Below are 18,992 nucleotides of genomic sequence, written 5' to 3'. Positions count from 1 at the left end.
TTTGCAAATAGGTTGCACATTACATGTACTATTGAGCAATCAGTGAAAAAGGTTGCTTGGTGTATTATTGTGCACGTGTTGTGAAAGATTGCAGAAGACTAGCTTGTTGTGTTGTATTCTTGTTTGTGATAATGGCAGAGAACAGTAGAAATCCCATTATTGAGAAGCTCGACAAGAACAACTACCCTTCATGGAAGTTTCGTGTGACGAACTTTCTCATTGGAAAGGGCCTATATGAGTTTGTTTCAGGTGCCAGAGTTGGGTATCCCTTCGACTACAGGTGAGTTAAAAGCATGGAAAGAGTGGAATGCGAAAGACAAAAAGGTGATGTATTGGCTATCTACAGTCATTGATAATACTATGCTGGGACATATTAGAAATGCAGAAACTTCACATGCAACTTGGACAATTTTTGAGAGCATGTTTTCAGTAAATACAAAGACAAGAAATATTCAACTCAAACAAGAGTTGAATGCCTTGAAGAAAGGGAAAATGTCTATCAATGAGTATGTGTTAAAGGTAAGGAGCATTGTAGATGCTTTAGCAGTGATTGATGCAATGCCGGATGATGATGATTTAGTTTCATCTAATCTCAGTGGCCTTAAAAATGAGAAGGCATGGAAATCATTTGTTACTTTAGTATATGTATGGAAGCCATTTCTAGATTTTGATGAGCTGATCTCTCTCATGATTACTGAAAAGATCAATATGCATGGTGATTCATCTGAAAGAATTGGTGAACATGTCCAAGTATTTTACTCGAGTTCAGGGAAGGGGACGTGGTAGATACTTTTCGAGAGGCCATGGTATGGGACGTGATGGCGATAACCAGCAAAACAGGTTCAGCCAATAGTTTGGTCAAATGCAGGCTTCTAGAGGCAAAGGAAACTTTAGAGGTAGGGGGAGCTCTAGAGGAAGAGGTGGATGGCAGAATAGAGGCTCTGGAAATTCTTTTATTGTTTGTCATTATTGTGGCAAAACAAGACATATTACAGCCAATTGTTATGCTAAGAAGGATGATATTCGCAGTGGTAAATTGCAGCAAGGAAACTATGCATCGTCTTCATGAGAGAATGAAGACAAAACTGAGCATATGTTTGTTATGCAGCATGTGATGAATGCAGTTACAGGAAAGGGGACACATGATGATGTATGGTATGTCAATTCAGGTGCATCTAATCATATGACTAGTCATGTTGAATGGTTTGGAGAGATTATGTGTAGACGGGGGATGATTCATGCCACCCAATTTCACACATTGGAAAGGTTCCCTTGTCCTTGTATGATGGCTAAACAAAGAGTCTGACAGATATATTACATGTGCCATCAATTACAAAGAATCTAGTGTCTGTTGGCCAAATGGTAGAGCAGGGATTGTATGTACGATTCAATGCAAAAGGTTGTTTTGTAAAATACTTTAATAATAAGTGCAGATTGGTCACAAAAGGAAGTAGAGTTGGCCGAATGTTCACTTTATATGCTAGAATTCCTGTACTGGATGTTGCTATGTATGCTAAAGAAAAATGAGTAGTTGCAAATATTGAAATATGGCATAAACATATTGGACATGCAAATGTGCAAAGGCTGAAATTAATGCAGCCTAGAGGACTGGTTACATGGTTTCCTTTTTTTAGAGTTCCAGAATTGCATAAAGTTTGTGAAGCATACCGGTTTGGGGAGCAGGCAAGACAACCCTTCTCGCATGATAGAGAAGTGAGTAGAAAAATACTTGATGTAGTGCATACAAATGTTTGGGGGCCTACATAGAATGTATCTCTTGGTGGTAGCAAATACTTTGCCACATTTATTGATGACTCTTCAAGGAAATTATGGGTATACTTCATGAAGGAAAAAAGTGATGTGTTTGAGCGCTTCAAATATTTTAAGGCAGCTATTGTGAAATAGAAATAGGCTTAAAAGTAAAGTACTCGAGATCAGATGTAGGGGGAGAGTACCTCTCTAATGAGTTTGGTGGCTTCTTGAGGACTCATGGGATAAAGAGGCAATTTACTTACAGATATATCCCACATCAAAATGATGTTGCAAAAAGAAAAAATAGGCATATTACACAAGTTGCAGGGGCATTAATGACTAAAAAGAATATGCCCAAACATTTTTGGTTTGAGGTTGTCCATACTGTTGTCTACATTATGAACAAAACTCCCACAGCTGCAGTTCATGGGATGACTCCTGAAGAATGCTTTACTGGCAAGAAGCCTAATGTATCGCACTTGAAGGTATTTGGCTATGTTGCATACATTCATGTGCCAGATGAGCTATGGAAGAAGCTTGATCCAAAGGTAGAAAAATGTGTTTTTATTAGATACTCTTTAGGGCAGAAAGGGTATCACTGTTATAACCCTGTCATAGGTGAGTTTAGAGTGAGCAAGGATGTTATCTTTGATGAGATGGGAAGTTGGTATACACCTGTTGGTGATGTTTGGATGATGATAATGATCAGGACAGCTATGTGCAGAAAGATAAATAAGAATCACAGAGTCTTAGTGGACCAGAAAGATAATCTAGTACTACACCTATAGTGATCCCTTGGTCTGCGAGACTAAGAAGTAGCCCCACATCTTCAGGTGGATCTATAAGTGTTGCAGGGAAGGACAAAGGAAAAAAGAAAGTGTTGGATGGTAATGATGCATCTACTAGTCATTTGGGATTGGATGGAGATTCTAGTGGTTTGGAGAGTTTGGATGATGAGCTTGGTATTCCTTCAGTCAGGACACCAGGTGTATAGAGAGCTCATAGTAATGTAAAGGCTCCATTGAGTGATCCGATGGTACACAGATCTAGCAGGGTTAGATACCCTGTTAAAAGATTTGGTTTTGAAGGTTATGTAGCTCACCATTATGCTTATATGGTGAAACTAGTTGAGGATGTTGAGCCCACTTGTTTTGAGGATGTTGTTGGTCATGCTCATTTGGATGCAGCAATGGATGAGGAGATGGTTGCATTAGAAGCCAATAAGACTTGGGATTTGGTACCCTTACCTAAGGGTAAGAAATCTATTGGCTGTAAGTGGGTTTACAAAGTCAAGTATAATGCAGATGGTTCAGTTAGTAGGTATAAATCTAGGCTAGTTGCAAAAGGCTATGCTCAAACATATGGCATAGATTATGAAGAGACATTCAGTCCAGTTGCTAGGATGGCAACAATTAGATGTGTGATTGCCTTGGCAACAGCCAAAGGTTGGAGTTTACAAAAAATGGATGTTAAGAATGCCTTCTTGTATGGTTAATTGCAAGAAGTATATATGGAGCACCCAACAAGTTATGAGGATTTAGAGCATCCCACATATGTGTGCAACTTAAAGAAGGTGCTCTATGGACTCAAGCAAGCACCTAGAGCATGGTCTGATAAGATTGAAGAGTATCTTGTCAATATTGGATTTTGTATTTCTGATGCTGATCACTCAATTTATGTGAGAAAGGGAGATGCAGGTTTGGCAATCATAGTCATCTACGTGGATGACTTGATTATTATAGGTGACAGTGACAATGGGATTGCTGAAGTTAAGGACTTCTTGAAGAAGAATTTTGAGATGAAGGATTTGGGTGAGCTGAGATACTTTCTTGGTATTGAGGTGATCATATGTGATGAGGGTATATGGCTATCCAAAAGGCAGTATGGCTTGGATATGCTATCCAAGTATGGTATGACAGCATGTAAGCCTCTTTTAGTACCATGGGAGCAAAATGTGAAGTTGAGTGCTGACATTGGGGATGAGATAGAAGACCATACTATGTTCAGGAGGATAGTAGGGAGTTTGATTTACATGACTATCACAAGGCTAGACTTGAGCTATGCTATTGGTCTTGTCAGTCAATTTATGCACATGCTTAGAAAGTCTCATTTGGATGCAGTTAGACGTATATTGAGGTATGTGAAGTCCACTTTACATTATGGACTTTTTTATGAGGCAGGTAAGGATGTACATGTCTTTGGATAAAGAGATGCAGATTGGGCAGGTAGCATGTCAGACATAAGATCTACAAGTGGATTCATGTTTTCCCTTGGTAGTGCAGTAGTTACATGGAGCAGTAAAAAGCAACCTACAATTGCTTTATCAAGTACAGAGCCTGAGTATAGGGGTGTTGCTATGGCAGCATGTGAGGTGGTATGGCTACAAAAGTTGTTAGGTGATTTGGACATGCATGGAGATGGTCCAGTTGTCATTCATTGTGACAACATGAGCATCATACAACTAGCTAGGAATCCAGTGTTCCATGCTAGGAAAAAACATATTAAGGTGCACTACCACTTTGTGAGAGAGAAGGTACCTGCAGGAGAGATTGACTTAGTACATGTTAGCATATAGGATCAGATAGCTGACATTTTCACAAAGGCATTGGGTGCAGAGAAGCTTCAAAAGTTTTGAAGCTTACTTGGAGTTGCAGAGATAGAGTTGAGCTTGAGGGGGAGTGTTGAGATAGCAAGCTCAACATGTGCGGACATTGATGATGGACCGCCTAGCTAGATGGGTCCACACATCTACACTTAGCACATTGGTGGTCATTATGATACTCACATGGCCACTGACTTATCATTTATTATATTTAGTTTGTTACACCTACCTATAGTTGAAAAACACATAGCACCAGTCGATTAGTGTAGTCGCTTATGCACTGTTTGACTTAGTACGCCACTTTCCGTTATGTTGTGTCTTATCTATACTTTGTGTACATTTTGTATAGTCTGTGGAAGAAGAAGAAGAAACCAGCAAGAAAACGTTTTGGTCTCCATCTCTCTTCTTGTGTTCTTAAGTGAGCTTCCTCTTGTGTATACAGTGTGTATTTGGCGCAGCAGCTCAAGCAAGTCCTGTTGAGATGACAAGCTCAACACATGCGGACATTGATGATGGACCGCCTGGTTAGATGGGTCCACACGTCTACACTTAGCACGTTGGTGGCCACTGACTCATCACTTATTATATTCAGGTTGTTACACCTATTTACAGCTGGCATAGTTATAGCGCCAATCGACTAGTGTAGTCGGTTATGCATTGTTTGACTAAGTAGGCCACTTTCCTTTTATGTTGTATCTTATCTATACTTTGTGTACATTGTAAAGAGTGTGGAAGAAGAAGAAGAAATCAGCAAGAAAACGTTTTGGCCTCCATCTCTCTTCTTGTCTCTTGAGTGAGCTTCTCCTTGTGCATTCTGTGTGTGTTCTGCGCAGCATCTTGAGCAACCCCCTCCACCACGCGATTCTTGACATGGTATCAGAGCCACGCCATTGAGAGAGGCTGATTTCGAAGGTTGAAGTGAAGGAGAAGAAGCAAGGTTCAAGCAAGCAAGCTACGGGTAAGAATCTCTCCCATTCTTCCACTCCTTCTCTTGGATAGTGCCTGTGGAGGCACCGGAAGCAGGGCAAAGCAAAAATCTCAGATTGCAGTGAGATTTGGTGTGCGCGAAGAGCACTGTATATTCTACAGATAGGCCCTTTAGGGCTTTACCGCAGAGATTTTGGGCATTTGAGGCCGTTTCAGGGCCCGTTTTAGAGCCGCAAGATTGCAGACAGCAGTTTCGGGGTACACTGTGACTTCGACTGTATTGACCGAACGTGGGTGCGCATGTTACAGATTTCAGATCTGTAAGTTCAAAGGTGTTTACCAGTGAGTAAACACAAGGTTTATCTGCAAAAAAGTTGTAGATTGCATGTATTGTTGAGCAGACAGTTCAAAAGGCTGTCTGGTGTATTGCTGTGCACTATAGGTCCAGGGTTGCAAAAGATTTACTTGCTGTTGGTATTAATTTTGTGATAATGGCAGAGAACAGTGGAAGCCCTATCATTGAGAAGCTCGACAAGAACAACTACCCTTCATGGAAGTTCCGTGTCACGAACTTCCTTATTGGAAAAGGCCTCTACGAGTTTGTTTCAGGTGAAGAAAAGGAACCAGAGATGAGTGATCCTCCAACTACAGAAGAGACAAAGGCACGGAAGGAATGGAATGCAAAGGATAAAAAGGTCATGTATTGGTTGTCTGCAGTAATTGACAATAATATGCTGGGACACATTAGAAATGCAGAGAATTCATATGCAGCTTGGACCATACTTGAAAGTATGTTTTCTGTAAATACAAAGGCACGAAAGATTCAACTCAAGCAAGAGTTGAATACATTGAAGAAAGGGAAGATGTCTATCAATGAGTATGCACTGAAGGTAAGAAGCATTGCAGATGCATTGGCAGCGATTGATGCAATGCCCGATGATGATGATTTGGTGTCATCTACCTTGGGTGGACTTAACAATGAAAAGGCTTGGAAGTCTTTTGTAACTTCTGTATATGTCAGAAAGCCATTTCCAGATTTCGATGAGTTGGTCTCCCTTATGATCACTGAAGAGATCAACATGCAGAGTGAGACACCTGAAAGGAGTGGTGAACAGGTCCAAGCTTTCTACTCCAGTTCAGGAAGGGGACGTGGCAGGTTCTCTTCAAGAGGCCGTGGTACAGGACGTGGTAGTGACAACCAGCAAAACAGATTGAATCAGCAATTTGGCGATATGCAGGTTTCAGGAGGTCGTGGTAACTTTAGAGGCAGGGGGAGCTTTAGAGAAAGAGGTGGATGGCAGAACAGAGGTTCTAACAACTCTGGTATTGTGTGCCACTACTGTGGCAAAACAGGTCATATTGCAGCCCAATGTTATGCTAAGAGAGATGATATCCGCAGTGGTAAGTTGCAGCAAGGAAACTATGCATCGTCTTCACGACAGAATGAAGATAAAAATGAACGTTTGTTCGTTATGCAGCATATGCTGAATGGTGTTACAGGAAAGGGAACACACGAAGATGTTTGGTATGTTGATTCAGGTGCATCCAATCATATGACCAGCCATGCAGAATGGTTTGGGGAGATGCAGGATTTGCAGAATGCAGGTTATGTCCAGACGGGTGATGACTCATGCCACCCAATTTCACACATTGGAAAAGTTCCCTTGTCCTTGCATGATGGTAAGACAAAGAGTCTTTCAGATGTATTGCATGTGCCATCTATTACAAAGAACTTGGTGTCAGTCGGTCAAATGGTAGAGCAAGGGCTGCAAGTCAGATTTAATGCAAAGGGCTGCTTTGTAGAAGACTTCAATGACAAGTGCAGGTTGGTAGCAAAGGGAAGTAGAGTTGGACGTATGTTCACTCTAGATGCTGGAATTCCTACTATGAATGCTGCTATGTATGCCAAAGGAAAAGGTGTTGTTGCAGACATTGAAATTTGGCACAAACGCATTGGACATGCAAATGTACAAAGGCTAAAATTAATGCAGTCCAAAGGGTTGGTTACAGGTTTTCCTACTTTTAAAGTTGCAGAATTTCAGAAGGTATGTGAAGCATGTCAGTTTGGTAAGCAGGAAAGACAACCCTTTTCACATGACAGAGATGTAAGCAGAAATATCCTTGATGTTGTGCATACAGACATTTGGGGGCCTACACAAAATGTATCTCTTGGAGGCAGTTCATACTTTGTCACATTCATTGATGATTGTTCTAGAAAGCTGTGGGTATATTTTATGAAGGAAAAGAGTGAAGCTTTTGAGCACTTTAGAACTTTCAAGGCTGCAGTTGAAAGAGAAACAGGCTTGAAAGTAAAGTGCCTAAGGTCAGATGGAGGGGGAGAGTACCTCTCAAATGAGTTCAGTGATTTTCTGAGGTCTCATGGGATAAAGAGACAATTCACATGCAGGTATACCCCACAACAAAATGGGATTGCAGAAAGGAAAAATAGGCATATTGCAGAAGTTACACACGCCTTGATGGCTGAAAAGAATATGCCTAAGCATTTTTGGTCTGAGGCTGTTCATACTGCTGTTTATATTATGAACAGAACTCCCACAGCTGCAGTTCATGGTATGACCCCCGAAGAATGTTTTACAGGTAAGAAGCCTGATGTTTCACACTTGAAAGTATTTGGCTGCATTGCGTATTCATGTGCCAGATGAGTTGCGGAAGAAACTAGATCCAAAGGCTGAAAAGTGTATCTTTATTGGATACTCTTTAGAGCAAAAAGGGTATCGCTGTTACAACCCTGTCACATGTAAGTTCAGAGTGAGCAGGGATGTCATCTTTCATGAAATGAGTAGTTGGTATGCATCTAGTGGTGATGCATTGGATGTTGATGATGATCATGACACTCATGTGCAGGCTGAAAGGCAAGAATCACGGACTCTTAGTGGACCAGAGACATCATCTGGTAGTCCTTGGTCTGGGAGACTAAGGAGTACCTCTACATCTTCGAGTGCATCTAGTAGCACTACAGGTAAAGACAAAGGAAATAATAAAGTGTCAGAAGGCATTGATGCAGTTCTTGATGGAGACTCCAGTGGCTCAGAGAGCTTGGATGATGAGCTTGGCATTCCTTCAGTGAGGACTCCAGGTGTGCAGAGAGCACGTGTTAATGCAAAGACTCCATTGAGTGATCCAGTGGTACGCAGGTCTAACAGGGTGAGATACCCTGTTAAAAGATTTGGTTTTGAGGGTTATGCAGCTCACCATTATGCTTATATGGTGAAACTAGTTGAGGATGTTGAGCCCACATGTTTTGAGGAGGCTGTTGGTCATGCTCATTGGGATGCAGCAATGGATGAGGAGATGGCTGCATTAGAGGCCAATAAGACTTGGGACCTAGTATCATTGCCAAAGGGAAAGAAAGCTATTGGATGTAAGTGGGTTTATAAGATTAAGCACAATGCAGATGGTTCTATTAGCAGGTATAAAGCTAGGCTGGTTGCAAAAGGCTATGCCCAAACATATGGCATAGATTATGATGAAACCTTCAGTCCAGTTGCTAGGATGGCAACTGTTAGATGTGTGATTGCTTTGGCAGCAGCCAAAGATTGGAGGTTGCAGCAAATGGATGTAAAGAATGCCTTTTTGCATGGTGATTTGCAGAAAGAAGTGTATATGGATTAGCCAGCAGGTTATGAAGATTTAGAGCATCCCACGTATGTGTGCAGGTTGAAGAAGGCACTCTATGGGCTCAAGCAAGCACCAAGAGCATGGTCTGACAAGATCAGAGAGTATCTTGTCAATATTGGCTTTTATGTTTCTGATGCTGATCACTCACTTTATGTGAGAAAGGGAGATGTAGGTTTGGTCATCATAGTCATCTATGTGGATGACTTGATTATTACAGGTGATAGTGATAGTGGGATTGCTGAAGTCAAGGGCTATTTGAAGATGAAGTTTGAGATGAAGTATTTAGGTGAGCTAAGGTACTTCCTTGGCATTGAGGTGATCAAATGTGATGATGGTATATGGCTGTTCCAAAGACTGTATGGCTTGGATATGTTGTCCAAGTATGGTATGACTGCATGCAAACCACTTTCAGTCCCGTTGGAGCAGAATGTAAAGCTGAGTACTGATGTTGGGGATGAGATAGAAGACCCTACTATGTTTAGGAGGATAGTGGGGAGTTTGATCTACATGACCATTACAAGGCCAGACTTGAGCTATGCTGTTGGTCTTGTGAGTCAGTTTATGCAAGTACCTAGAAAGCCACATTTGGATGCAGTCAGACGCATATTGAGATATGTGAAGTCCACATTACATTATGGACTTTTCTATGAGGCAGGTACAGATGTACAGGTGTTTGGATACACAGATGCAGATTGGGCTGGTAGTATGTCTGATAGAAGATCTACCAGCGGATACATGTTCTCTCTTGGTAGTGCAGCAGTTGCATGGAGCAGCAAAAAGCAATCTACAGTTGCTTTGTCGAGTACAGAGGCTGAGTATAGAGGTGCTGCTGTTGCAGCATGTGAGGTAGTATGGCTGCAAAAGCTATTGGCTGATTTGGATGTCCAGGTGGAAGGTCCAGTTGTCATTTATTGTGACAACATGAGCAGTATACAGTTGGCTAGGAACCCTGTGTTCCATGCCAGGACAAAACATATTGAGGTACACTACCACTTTGTGAGAGAGAAGGTACTAGCAGGTGAGATTGACTTGGTGTATGTCAGCACACAGGATCAGATAGCTGACATCTTCACGAAGGCCTTGGGTACAGAGAAGCTTCAATAGTTTCGAAGCTTACTTGGAGTTGCAGAGATGCAGTTGAGCTTGAGGGGGAGTGTTGAGATGACAAGCTCAACACATGCGGACATTGATGATGGACCGCCTGGTTAGATGGGTCCATACGTCTACACTTAGAACGTCGGTGGCCATTGACTCATCACTTATTATATTCAGGTTGTTACACCTATTTACAGCTGGCATAGTTATAGCGCCAGTCGACTAGTGTAGTCGGTTATGCATTGTTTGACTTAGTAGGCCACTTTCCTTTTATGTTGTATCTTATCTATACTTTATGTACATTGTAAAGAGTGTGGAAGAAGAAGAAGAAATCAGCAAGAAAACGTTTTGGCCTCCATCTCTCTTCTTGTCTCTTGAGTGAGCTTCTCCTTGTGCATTCTGTGTGTGTTCTGTGCAGCATCTTGAGCAACCCCCTCCACCACGCGATTCTTGACAAGTCCCCCCCACCATGAAATTCTTGACATACATCAAGTGTCCCATAGAGAGCACAACAAGTTTATATCCTAAGTTGAAGAAACTGTGCATTGGCATTATCCACCAAAATGGAAAATTTTCATACTAACATGATGCATTTTTGTTTCTATATTCTCTCCACAGAAATGGTAAACTTCATACTAACACAATGCATTTTTGTATGTAGGTTCCCTTACATATTGAAACATGAAATTTCCCTACGAAGTGGTAAATTGGGTTGTTCCAATAGGACACATTACATCAAGTGCATAGTAAAACATGAGTTATTCATTGTAGTATCAATTCCTTGCATCAAGAAGTCCAAATTTTCATAAGGATTTATAACAAACTTGATGAAATGGATCAAGTTTCCCTTTTCAACTATTACTTTCATAAACCGTTTAAGCCTAAATTATGTAAATCATTGAGAACCATTTACTTAGCATCGTGACTGTACACTCTTGAGACATTATGTTTTTGTTTGAAGGAAAGTTTATTTGATTTAGTAGATCAAGTTCATTTATAAGTCACACATGTTTTGAGGCATTCAATGTAATATGCATTTTATTTCAATTAAACAATTTATTTACATCAATCATGCATATTTTGGTTCAAAGCATTAATATGTTTTGGTTCAAATCATCTACTATGTTTTGCTATTTTGAAAATTTAAAACTCACTGGGTAAGGTCTTATTATGTTCATGAGTTCTTGCTACATGATAAATAACTTAAGGAAAGTAGGATTTCAATAAGATAAGTAACTTGTAGGAAACATATAGAAAAGGTATGGAATATATGTAAGTAGCATGTGTTTAAATATCACACAAAATGACTACAAGTCATGTAGCTTTTACCTTTTGAGTTTGGGAAACATTTACATAGTATGAGAAATATATCTCTTATTTGCAATGCTTACAATCTAACTTGATGCGTTGCACCAAAACTGAATCCATTTATTTTGTGTCCTATAGCTTCTTAGTATTGCAAGCTTTTTTACCATCTCAATGCAAATTTTTGGATTTGTATTACTTATGCAATACTTTTTCTCTTTAATAATTAAATAGTTTAAGGAGGTTTCATCTTTGTGTATATGATCTAATGCACTAAGATCAAGTTTGAATTTTGTGCATGTAAGATTTGCAAATCATGTGGACAAGTATTCAACATAAGTGGCATTTGAGGGTCTTCTAGTACAATGTATTCCCAATTATGATATCAAATAAATGGGTTGCTATTCTAGAATCAAATCTTTAGGTTCTTAGGGAGAAAATCCAAAAATTTGCATGTGTTTATATTGATTCCCTAAATGGAGTTTGATGTTTTTGATTACTTGAGTTGAAAAAAAAACATTTTCATTTACTAATTTGACTCTTAGCTTTCTAGGATAATTCTAATTTAATATTGTACACATAAGAAATGAAGGAGTGAATGGCACTACAATCAATGAGGACTTGAGAGGATGTACCTTTGTGATCTAGGGGAATTGAAGAAAAAATATTATCACCTAGCCTCTTAATTGTTTATGGCTGCATGGTGTAAAAATTACACTATGTAACAAACATAATTGAGCAAGGAGTAGAGAATAAAAAACAAAAAATATAAAGAACAAAAACTTCTTTAATTCCAAACAAACTGAAACAAATATAGCTTTGTCCACCTATGCACTTCCACTATGAAGCTTAGATGGCAATCTAATTAGATGATATGCAAATAACTAGATCAAAGAACTCTGATTGGGTGAACGTTAGATTGATGATAGCTTGGGAGGAGTGTTCCTTTTATAGCCCGTGAAGGTTGTTTGATTGACTTTTTTGACCATATTATGAATCTTCTTTAGTTAGCTAGGAAATATTCTAGGAAATATATCATAGACCTTATTTAACATACAAGTCATGATCTTATCAATATTTGGGCTCTCACATGGTTTCTTCTCATAATGGGAACGTATAACTTAGATAACCACATATCATTGGCAACACCTTATGACATTAGGGAATTAACAATATCTAACATGCCCTCAATGTTCACTCACAGAGGAGAACTACATGCTCGGTAAGATATTTGCTCCATTCTCCTCCTTGAACAATAGAAAAGCTCTACTATCTCATTCTTGATTCTTTTTCATTGAGATAAAAACCGCCTACCGAAAGTTTCTCATAAACTTGGTACCCCTACTATGAACTATGAAATGCAGTAGGCCATACAACTAAATACATGCTCCATAAATTGATTATTACTACACTCAAGATGCTATAAATTTAGTCTTTATGAAAATAAAATGAAATGCTTTAGTGAGTTTATACACTATTACATAAATGCTATTCCACCCCTTATTGGTTGTAGGTAAGCTAATGATAAAGTCTATTTTTATATCCATTTATTTATCCTCAAGAATAGTAATGAATGCAATGGATTTCCTTGCTTAAAAAGTGGTGTCTTTATTTTGGTAATATGGCACACATCTTGAAAGAAATTCTTTGACATCCTTCCATAGGCACTTCCAATGAAAACTCTTGGAGATTTTACTATAGGTTTTGAAAATACCTAGATTGCTAGATATAGGCAAATAATGCATACTCTCCATTATATTTTGCTTCATGTAGGAATTATAAAAATTTACAATTTTGCTATGAATTCAAATAAGGCCACTCTTGAGCTGAAATTTTCCATTTTCAAATAATCCTTGTTGTAATTTTTGGAATATATGTTTGAATCCTTCATCTAACAAATAAAGAATAAGCCACAATATTATCATTGCCCCTAGTATGAGTGATATCAAAGCCATAAGTTTGCTAGGCATCCACCCATTTTCATTTCTTAAGAGTGATATTATACAATGAGAAGAAGTATTTCAGAACTCTATGATCACTCTTTCACTCTAAATCAGCTACCATAACGATAGTGGTGCCACTTCTTAATAGCATGAAGAATAGTCAATTACTAATGGCCATAGACATTTATTTCCATCTCCCTTTTGGTCATCTTGTGACATTTAAAGGTAAGTAAAACTATGCTTATTGCATGTCCACTTATGTTATACTTGTGAAGTCTTTTAAAAAGTCAAGGAAAACCAAGGTAGGAGTTGAAGTACAAAATTATTTTAATTTACTAAAGATTCAATAAGCTTTAACATCCTAGAAAAAAGTATCTTTCTTGACCCTATCTATTAAAGCTGTTCCAATAGTCCCATAGGGCTTTGATAGAAAGAGGATAAACTAAGAAAACCACAAACAAAAGTGGTGTTGGTCATGATGTTGGCCATTCCTTAACTCCTTTAACTTTGTGAGGATTAGTCTTTATTCCTTCTCCACTCACAATATGCTCCAAATGCTCTACTTTAGTTTGCATGAATGCACATCTAGTCTTCTTAGTAAACAATCTATGCTACCTCTAGATATGGAGGTTTATTCTTTGATGAGATTCTATTCTATAGCAAGTCATTGGAAGGTTATTCAATGCATATGAGGAAGATGTTGGATATTTTTTGCTGCCTTGATGTATTAAAAGGTAGATGAATTGAGGATTTACGGCTACTATTAGCACATTATTGTCCCCAAACGTTCCTCCAAATTATCCTTGCTTTATGATAGTTTTCGTGTAATATGCCTACCTAAATTTAACATCCATAGTATGCATTTTTAGAAGTCCATCAAATAGTAATCAAGATTATTGTGGTTGAGAAGTCATTTAAATAAATATTGAGTTGCTTGAGTCTACCCCATAGGGGAAGCTCTGACTCAACCCCACAAGGATTGGGTAAAATAGGAATCTAATTTAAATGCAAAAGTCTCCTATCAGCCATCTATTGTTGATTCTAAGGTGACATCATTGCTATCATCCCTTAGACAAAAGCGAACCATTGCCACACTTCATTCAAAGAGAGTGAGAAAGGAGGGAGAAGCGATGTGCATCAACCCCTCTACTTGTAGGCTAAAGCCTTAGCTCTCCTCCCCTAAAATGAAATTTGTTGGGTTCTATTGATAACATGCTAAGAGTGTCAACATTTAGCTCTTCTCAAAGTTGCCTAGACTAACACTTCCACTAGAGATGCGCTTTCCCTAGTAGCTTTAGTTTTTCCATCATGACTTGATTAGGGGTACACATCCATGCAACTCAAAAATAGTCTTTCGTAGACTTGATCCAAACTTATGCATCAGTTTCCACGTCTTTTCCTATTCCCTTGAATTTCAGAGGTTTAACTTGTTGGAGAAGAGATTCCTTCTCTTGCAGCTCGATAGGATCAATGACAGCTAGAATAACTTGATTTTCAATACATATGGAGCTAGTTTAATACATGTCATAAAGTTTACCTACATTTCAACTTAAGTTTCCTTTCAAGGACTATAGTTTTTGCACATGTTGGAGAGAGAAAACCATGTCTTATTCCAATTATTTTTAGTAGTCAAAGGTATTATATCGTTGATGAAGTTTCACCATGGAAATCAGATGCATCAATTGTACTATAAGTTGGGAATTAAGTAAATACACCTAAAATGTGATATTTGGAAGGAAGGTTTGGGTAGCCTTATTTACCATAATATTTATGATAGGAATGGCTTAGGATCATAACTCTACGAGCCCGAATAACTCAGATAACTTGCTCATAGACATAGTTGTTTTGTTGAATCTCTCATCCATTTATATGGATAATAGGGTTTAATTTAGTTTCTTTGGAAATGAATAAGTATATAAATTTAAGAGCTTCTATCCATTGAATTTGGTTCAGGTTTATTTAGATGTAAGCAAGAGGATTAGTGTTGATATTGTAGTATATGCCTTCAATCATCTAATGTCTTTGACACTAGTATCTTCCATCATACAATGAAGATGGATTATAAATTCAATCCAAAATAAACATGAATCGACCTCTCCTCTAAAACTTTAAATAGTGCATGACTGACATGAACATAGCCCGAAAGGCTAAGAATCTTTGCCATAATTGATCATTTTGATCCAAATTCATAAATTATTCCTAGTTGATTCTTGCTTTATTTTAATCATTTGTTATAATATCTATATTCATTTAAATTTTATTTTTTCTCTGATACCAATTGTAATGTGTCTATCTAAATTTAATGTTGATAGCACATATTTTTAGTAGCCCATCAAGTAGTAATCAAGACTATTGCTATTCAAAACTCATTTAAATAACTAAAAACTCATAATGTATAGCTATTGGAGTCTATCCCCACTACAAGGGAATGGGGCAATAGTGACGGCCATTTGTGACACATTTAGCAATGCATATAGCATCACCACTTTGAGAAAATAAAGCCTAAGAAACCTAAGCATGGCATTTGTCAAAAATATTTTTGACGGAGAAAGAAAGAGAGAGTAAGAGAGTTCAAAGCTTGAGAGAGAGAGGGAGAGAGAGAGAGGGAGAGCTCATTAGCGTCATTGTGCTACCGTCACTTAGTGCGCAAATCGGATGCTGTATACCTACGTAGCAAGCATCGGAAGGTCCCTAAGAAAAAAGAACTCTACTTTTCGCTCAAATTTCAAGAGAGAAGACTTGCATGACATGAAGTAAGAAGACCAATTGGGGACAATCTCCCCCTATACCTTGTGTAAGCGCTCCACAAAGCATGTATTTAATATATAATTCATCTTCAAGCTAAAAAATAGCCCAAATTTACAATGAGCACGCTTTAGTTTTTGTGTTTGCTTTTGTCCAAATAAAGAATAAAGCGGTTGGCCCCAAGAGTCAGGTTGTGCCCAAATATAATGACCAATAATGAATATTTAAATCGTGCATCCATATGCATATAAAATAATAAATATATATCAAGTGCTTTAATAATTAAGCACATCAAAATAAATATTGGTGCCACGCCTAAGACGCGCGTCCATAAAAAATGATAATTTCTTCTAAATAACTTGAATACACGCTATTGTCCAGTGCTTCCCAGAACCACCGCCACCTGCTCTACACATCAATTGAAGTATTCACAATTGTTAAAAAATAATAAAATTAAACCGACAAAAGTGAATACCTAGTAGTCTTTAGCTACAAAATAAATAAATAGGTTGCAACTCTATCCTAACCTTAATTTAATACGAGTGCGTACTCTAAACTCATAAATGTCCATTAATTTAAATATGTATTTTGCAAAATCACCCGCTATGGAATCACCCACTTGCACATTAAATTAACGAGACGCCCAAAAAGGACAGGTGTCCCCATCGACTTTTCACACAATAAATCCACATTGTGTACGAGCCGCGACAAATGAATATAAATTTATGGAATCCACATCAAAACCTCATGGAATCCATCATGGAATATGCCTCCTGGCATTGCCGTTTCCCTACATGAAGAAGAAGGAGAAGTGTGCAAGGGAGAAGGGAGGGAAGCCTTAAGGAGGAGGCACCAAGGGTTTCATATTCGGGCCTTTGAGGTAGGTACATTGCCTCTTCCTACTTTGTTATTGTGTTTTTTTCTTTTATTCTTTTGTTTTTCTTTGAGAAGAGATGCATTGAAAGAGAGGGAGAGAGGGAGGGAGAAGGAGGAAGGGAGATAAAGGGGAGAAAAGAAACAAAGAGGAAGAGGAAGCGAGAAATGAGAGATAAAGGGAGGGAGAGAGAAGGATGAGTGAGAGAAACAATGAGGGAGAGAGGGGGAGAAAGAAAGAGAGACAAAACAAAAGAAAGGGAAAGAGAGAGACAAAGAGGGGAGGAGGGAAATAGAGAGGGAGAGAGAAGGAAGGAAGAGAGGAGGAGAAGATAGAAAAGAATGGCTAGGTAAAGAGAGGAAGGAGAGTGAAAGGAAAAGAGAGAGAGATGGAAAGAGAGAAAAAAAGAGAGCTAGAGAGAGATAAATAGAAAGTGAGAGAAAAGGAGAGAGAAACAGGGAAAAATGAGAGAATGAGAGAGAAGGGAAAGAGAGAAAAGTAAAGGGAGAGGGAGGAGAGAGAGAAAGAGAGGTAGGGAGACATTGCTTTCAATATCTTTGTTTTTTTAGTTTTTAATTTTCTATATTTTATTTTGTTACAAGGGGCATTGAGTGAGAGTGGGGAGGAGGGAAGAAGAGAGAGAAATAGAGAGAAGATGAGAGGGAGAGAAAGAGAGAGATGAAGAGAAATAAAAAAGGGGAGAGAGAGGGGCTTCGTAGAAAATAAAAAGATGGAGAGAGAGAGAGGGGGGGAAAGAGAGAGATGAAGGGAGGAAAACAAAGAGAGATGAAGGGGGGCAATCAAAGAAAGGAAAGAGAGAGAGAAAGAGGGTCAAGGAGAGAAATAGAGAGGGGGATAGATAAATATAAAAAGAGGGGGAGAGAAAAGGAATAGAGAGAAGTAGAGAGATGGAGGGAGAGAGAGAAACAATGAGAGAGAGGGGAGGAGAGAAACAAAGAAAGATGAAGGGAGACAAACAAAGAAAGGGAAAGAGAAAGAGAAAAAGAGGTGGGGAGAAACAGAGAGGGAGTTAGATAAAGATAAAGAGAGGGGGAGAGAAAAAGGAATGGACAAAGAGAGATGAAGGGAGTCAAACAAGGAAAGAGAAAGACAAAGAGAAAGAGGGATGGGGAGAGAAATAGAGAGGGGGATAGATAAAAATAGATAAATATAAAGAGAGGGGGAGACAAAAGGAATGGAGAGAAGTAGAGAGATGGGGGAGAGAAATAATGAGAGACATAGAGAGGGGGGAGAGAGAAACTAAGAAAGGGAAAAAGAGAGAGAAAGAGGGATGGGGAGAGAAACAATGAGGGGGAGAGAAAATGAATGGACAAAAATATAAAAGTAGAGAGCGAGAAAGATAAGTAGAGACTAAAATGGAGGAAGAGAAACAATGAGGAAAACAAAAATATATTGTTTGTCGTAACATATACCAAATGGAGAATGCTAATGGTCATAACATCCAATATTGTGAGACGTATCTTAATCAATGTATCCCATGTCCTTCCACTCAGTGCAAGCTAGCAATTAGATGAAAACGTCGCTTATCTTTAGACCATGTGCGATGCTTCGACGAGTTTCAATCGACTAGAGATGTGGTGGTTGGAAATGTGGTAGAAAAAAGGATAGATGGTGTCAAAGAGGAGAAAGTGAATCATTTTTGTATGTTGCATCATGCATCCATGGATAAGTGGCTCAACTGGCATGAGCAGGCCAGAAGAGAGTAGGAGGGAGTACGATCAAAATTTTGATATAGTACACACCATTGATTAGTTTGATATCCTGAGGGCATAGAGGAGATATCACAGTTTATGTCTATGTGATGGTTACATAAAGCTTTGATCACAGCTTTGCATGAAGGGATAGAGGTCTCTATGGAGGAGTGAAAATTCTCAAGGGGATATACTTTGAAGGTGACTGCATGCTCTCTTCGTTTTCATATCTAGATTTTATGCACAATAACTAACCTAGATGTCTTGGTATACAATACAAAATCTGTAGCATGGCTTGGTCGAGTGGGTAACATTTTCAAGTTGAGAACAATGAAAAAATGCACTTCATAATGGATTGTGGTCTCATGGTAAAATTTGAGCAAGAGAGCCGACGGCCA

This window comes from Lygodium microphyllum, chromosome 22, assembly GCF_053477565.2.
Source record: "Lygodium microphyllum isolate KBCC chromosome 22, Lygodium_microphyllum_v1.1.10, whole genome shotgun sequence".
Lineage (NCBI taxonomy): Eukaryota > Viridiplantae > Streptophyta > Polypodiopsida > Schizaeales > Lygodiaceae > Lygodium > Lygodium microphyllum.
This window is presented reverse-complemented; position numbering follows the sequence as displayed.